General features: G+C 33.9%; 1 long non-coding RNA gene across 2 annotated transcripts in view; it reads left to right on the top strand.

The window, feature by feature from the left end:
- The window catches only part of LOC306667430, a 26,931-nt gene extending 21,645 nt beyond the window's left edge, over positions 1 to 5,286 (top strand). Inside the window, exons 2-3 of one of the 2 annotated variants that reach the window (XR_013765542.1) lie at positions 1,425 to 1,497; positions 4,825 to 5,286. This is a non-coding gene — a long non-coding RNA (uncharacterized lncRNA). The other variant, XR_013765543.1, reaches the window with a different exon arrangement.
- The last annotated feature ends 897 nt before the right edge of the window (positions 5,287 to 6,183 follow it).

Below are 6,183 nucleotides of genomic sequence, written 5' to 3' on the forward strand. Positions count from 1 at the left end.
TTTTCTACTTTTGTGTTGTTCTAATGCATTATTGTGGAATGGATTGTGTTTGCTAACTAGATCAGGTTTGGCAGAAGAATAAAGATGGATTTTGTTACATTTCATTAACATACCAGAGTAAATGCAGACCAATATTCTGGAGTGAGACATTTCTATATTTGATTAATTTATCAGTCATGACAAATTTTAATTTCAGGCAAAGTAATGTATACGCTAGGGAAACAGACCACTTGAATTCAATCCCGATTTGGCTATTTATTGTTTATGAACTTTGGACAATTTTATCCTCTGTCTCATCCATAAAATGAGAATAATAAGTATGCTTGTACTGTACCTTATGCTTGTTGTGAGAATTAAGTAGCATTATAAATACTTGGTATTTGTTCATTATAACCTACTAATAAGAAAGCTTGGGGTATCAGTCAGATAAGAACTTGTAGAGTACTTGTTTAGTACTAAGATAAGCCCCACTGGAGAAATACATACTCATTGTCTCATTGGGTATTTATTCTGTGGTTTTGATTATCAAATAATTTAATAAATTTGTGATTATAAGATGTAAACTACAAGATCATGAACCCAACCAGCCTCCATTTTTAGTTAAAGCAAAGAGCACTGAAATGACTTGCCCAAGGTTTTATACATATTAAATTGGAATGGAATCTTGATTAAGCATTATTATATATTAGCTGCTATAAATAAGAAAATCTTGAATGACCAAATTGAATTTCTGATTATAAGGAATCTCAGATACATAGTCCCTTGCCATTTCTTTTCTAGTTTATGTAATTTCCATTGGAATTAGGCCCAAAATGCACCTAGCCTGGTCTCTTAGTGATATACGAACAATAAACTAAAATTGTCAATATTTTTGAACACTGTGTCTAGTGCTTATAAAGAACAGAAAGGTATGGATGGCCCTTTCCTCAAAGAGATTATTAGATTAGGCATTTTATTTGTAATTTTAGGAAAAACATTTTCCTCACATTTCCATTCTTTTTGTCTTTTGGGTGATCTTTTCAGTGATATTTTTGTGTTCTTTTTTAACATGGTCTTAAAAACAGGGTCAGTCTTCTAGCTTTTCAGATAGACTGTTTTCTATTTGAAATTGCTTTTTCTGTCTTTAATGCTTTTTTACCTTTTATTTTGTCTTTATTGTTGTCATTGCCTTTGCTTTACTAAATCTTTTTAATATTGTATTTTCCCAGTATGTTTTCAGTTTGATTTGGTACTTAACTTTAATTGTTGCCTTTATTGTGTTTACATTCATTTGTGTAAAGAATTGAAGAATAAATATATCACTAGGAATTTGCTGCTATTTTTGTGTGAGTCCTTTGGTTTTAGGTACCATGTTAATCAGAAGTACCTAGAATTCTATGCCATTTAAAAATAGCTCAATGCTCCTGTGTTCACTTGGTTTCTAGGTCTATTCTGGATAGCAGGTTTTGTGAAGACATTTATTCTTTCTTGGACCTCAGATTTCCCAGACATCTCATGGTATTTCCTTTTATATTATTTCATTAATGGCTGCCATTTATTCTTACTATATTTTGTACATATCTTGTTTGACAGTTGGAATGAACAGCTTTTGATTCGCATATGTCAGAGTTTGTGATAATTGTTTGGATTTTGTTAATTTTCCATCCTGTGTTATAAGCTCACTTTTTTTTTTTCTGCTTACTACATTGGCTTTCCCATTAAAAAACTTGTTTCTAAGAGAGAATGATTTGGGTGGCAGGGTATTGTTAATTGAACCCAGGACTTGCTGTATGCTAGCAAGAATCCTATCTGTAAGCTACATCTCCTGCCCCTTTTAAATTTTTATTTCTACACAGGGTCTCTCTAATGGCCCAGACTGGCCTTGAGGTTGCCAACTTCCTACCTCAACCTCCCAGGTAGCTAGAGTTACAAGCATGAACTTCTGTAGAATTTTATTATCAACCAGATTTTTAAGCAGTATGAGTTTTTTTGGCAATAGTATTTTTGTTATTAATGGAAATATTGAAATATTTGCCATTTTTGGTCTCAGTAGATAGGACCTCTTGTCTTCTGATCAGTTGTGAGTAGTTACTGATATTCCTTCTTATTGAGTCAAACTCAATATAAAGCTCTGTTTCACATGTGATGATGTGTCTTTATTCTGAGGATGAGCATTTGTGTTTATAGAGAGACATAGTTCTGAGTGTGTCATGTAGTTGTTTTATGGCATTTGATATGTAGATTGACGGTTCATTTGGTCAGCAAGACCAGAGGTGAACTTTCATCCCAGATGCTCCAGTTCATTCACCAATCCCTTGTAAAGTAACGTATTCCAGGCACAATAAGGGTTTGGGAGACGGGCAGAAATCACACAGATACAAGGCATTGTCCAAAATAGGCTTATAGCAAGTTCTTCTCTGCTATTTAAAAACAGCTCAAAATAGTTTTTATTGAGGATTGCATATTTACATAAGAATGGACACACTATTATATATGTGCCCTAGTAGGTCATTTTAGATTAAAAATATTAACTGATTTACTTAAAAAATATGTAATGACTTGCTTTTCGCTTCCTACCTTTGGTAAACGAATGTACATACCTAAAAATACAAGACTTCTGATAAGTCTAACATAAAGATAAGCAGTTAGAAAACTTCTACCAACCAGATGCTATTAACAAGATTATTATTATTTTTTTAATTGCAGTAGTTACCTGTTGTTAGGTCCAAGTCTTTGGCATCTTAAGGAAATACAGAATAATGTAACATCTGAATAGAACAAACTTGTAGTTTCCTACATCTAGCGCTGTCACATAGAAATTTTATAATTTTATAGCCTTATGCTAGTTAATAAATATGGCATTTACAAAGTAAATCTACTATGGAATGGCGACAGAAAAGGAGGTAAGACATTTCCTTTTGTGCACTTTGCTTCTGTTATCTTTGGGGAGAGACTTTTAATTGTGGAGCAAAGATAAAAATGGCAAGAAAACCATAATTATTTTACTTTTGAAAACTGTTAGGACTTAAATGAGAACTATGGTGTTTTTCTAGCCACACATTGTTTTGTGATGAAATAAAAATTCTTGTTAGGTGGCTACAGGTGGAGTATCCCTTTTCTGAAATGCTTGGCACTGGAAGTGTTTCAGATTTTGGGATATTTGTGTGAATAAGTTGAGCATCCCCAATCCAAAGTCTGAAATCTGAATGAATGGATTTCAGAGCATTTTTAATTTCTCATTAGCAGTGTGCAACCTATACTGTATATCAATTGCTAAATTTGTGTGATCCATTCTTTCTGTCTTACATTCATTTTCTTCACAGAAACCCTATAAAGATAAATCCCCATTTTGTGAACATGGAACCTGATACATAGGTTTTTGTTTTGTTTTTTGAATTGTGCTGGGGACTGAACCCAGGGCCTTGCACATGCTAAGTAAGAGCTGCTGAGTATATCCCTAACTTTTTATTTGACTTTGAAAAAGATCTCCCTAATGTGCTCAGGCTGCCTTTGAACTTGGGATCCTCCTGTGTCAGCCTACTGAGTAGCTGGGATTACAGGCATGGGCCAGGGTGCCTAACTCTTAGGTTAAATAACTCATCTAGCATCACACACATCTAGTAAATGATAGAGGCAGGCTCCAAAGTTAATTTTTTTTAATTTTTACGAGTAATTGCCAAGTATTGTTTTTTGTTGTAGTTGTTTTATATATGTGTGGAGATTTTGTTTTGTTTTAAGGTGGGGTCTTGATGTTTCCCAAGCTGGTCTTAACTGCTGGGCATGAGCCATCCTCCTGCCTCAGCCTCCAGAACAGCTGGAACTACTACATGCATATGCTACCATGTCTGGCTGATTGTATATTTGTATACTATAATAATTTGTAATCTAGTAGCTTTCTTCCAGTTACACATTGTTTAAAAGTAAAGACTGGTTTTCTTACAGAATTCAAACCATTTTTGACATCTTATTTTCCTATTTTCATAATTTTTCCTCAAAAGGTATGAACTTATAATTTGTATCATTTGTGAAATAGAAATTGACCTTTATAGGCATTGTCAAGTTTAATTGTAAAAATTAAAGATAAATACAAGGACTTCTATTTGAAGAAATGCTGCTCTTCTTTATTTCAGGTATAGCATTAAGAGATAGGGACCATCTTGACGGTGTTATTGTTTTCCAGTTTATGGGATTGTTGATTTTGTTCCCAAGTTATGTCATGATTGAAAAGACTTTGAGTAGATATAAATAACATATTTAGCAAGTGTTATAGAGTAAATTTAGATTAGAATACTTACCTTTTAGTTACTATCATAAATTTAAAAGACACCAAGTTTATTAGTTTTCTCTGCTCACTGGTATTAAACTTGCTAGAGTAGTAACTGCAGTTATTGACTCTAGAGAACCCTAGAGTTCTCTAAGAAATAGAGAATCCCTTTGATATATGTAGATTTATTTATATATTATGGAAAATGAATTGATTTTTATTACAAAAAATAGTTTTCCTTGTATGCATATATAAAGAGTGTAATAGCATTGGTATCATCTCAAGCTGAGCAACCTTGATTCAGTTAGTCTTTCTTAGTTTTGTGTTCCTTAGTGGTAAAATGGAGATACCTTACCCAGAACATGAGGATTCAGTAGACCATTTGTGCAAAATGGCACCTAGATAAGTTGTTAATATATTGTTAGATTACTCACTGAACCAAGAAGACTTGTTTTTGGGTACTAATAAGTTCCAATTTTATCTTTTAAAATGAATAACATTTGTTGGCTGTTTACTGAACAGTATCCCTAAGAATATGCCTTAAGTAATCCATTTTTTTTCTTGTTTTATTTTGGTATTAGGAATTGAATTCAGGGGTGCTCTACCACTTAGCTACTTCCCCAGTTTTTTTCGAGCCAGTCTCACAGAGTTGATGAGGCCGACCTTGTGATTCTCCTGCTTGAGCCTCCAGAGTTGCTGGGAATACAGGCATGCATTCCTGCACCTGGCAGTAATCCTTGCAGCATCCTAAATTCATTCCTTAAGGAAGATTATGATTTAGAAACTTGTTTTGTGTTGTTTTGGGTACCTTGCATGTGTTAAACATGTGCCCTACCACTGAAATACACCCCCGGAAGCTTTTCTTTTGATCATAATCACACAACTTAATTCCAGGAAAATAAATGAAATAGGTATTCACCGAGCATGTTCCCATTTTGAGATCTTAATAAAGAATGCTTTCTTCCCCTATTATTTACTATTGTTATATGGTGTGATTGTTGCTAGTTAAGATGGTTCTTAACTGTTTTGTTCCCATTTCTTTTAAACAGGGTTTGTGGATGCACTTAGATGTTTGCAATGAGCACTGTGGCTGGCATGCCCCAGTGTTTTGGATACCAATGCATAGGACTCCATAGTAATCGAATTTACCAGAGGCGAACGTCATGAGCATAGTGATCCCATTGGGGGTTGATACAGCAGAAACGTCTACTTGGAAATGGCTGCAGGCTCAGAGTAAGTATTTAAGCTAAGGTGTTTTTTGATTGGGAAGGGGAAAATATTTTACAATCAATTCAGTACAACCAACTAGTGCTTAATCTGCATTTATGTTTTTTTGTCTTTTTGTACTCTTAGCTAAAATATCAGAAACTGAAGGCAAAAATCCCTTTAACTGAGATTAGTTCTGCTAACTTTTGAGCCAAAATGCTGTCTTTTTAAATTTTTTTGTCTTTTCCATTTGCTAAATTGTTGGCATCAAAAATCAAGATAGATGGGTGTGGTGGCACATGCCTGTCATCACAGCTACTCAGTAGCTGAAGCAGGAGGATCACAAGTTCAAGGCCAACCTGGGCAACTTAATGAGACCCTGTATCCAAATAAAAAAATTTTAAAAGGGCTGGGAATATAGCTCATTGGTAAAGTGCCCTTGGGCTTAATCCTTAGTACTCCCACTTCTCACAAAAAAGAAGATAATTTGTTTTAAAATTTTTTATGTATATATTGGAAAGTAGTTTGGTTTTAAATTTTAATCTAAACTTCAGACTTTATTCCTCTTGAGATGCTGGGGATTCAAACCCATGGCCTCACACATTAGGCAAGCATTCTGTCCCCTGAGCTACAACCCCAGCCATAAGTTTTATATTTTAATCCTAACAATACATAGATATATTATAATATCCATTTTAAGTACATAATTTTCTTTTTAAAAAGAAAGTTGAGTT

The sequence above is a fragment of the Sciurus vulgaris genome (genome assembly GCF_902686455.1).
Source record: "Sciurus vulgaris genome assembly, chromosome: 8".
In the NCBI taxonomy this organism is placed as follows: domain Eukaryota; kingdom Metazoa; phylum Chordata; class Mammalia; order Rodentia; family Sciuridae; genus Sciurus; species Sciurus vulgaris.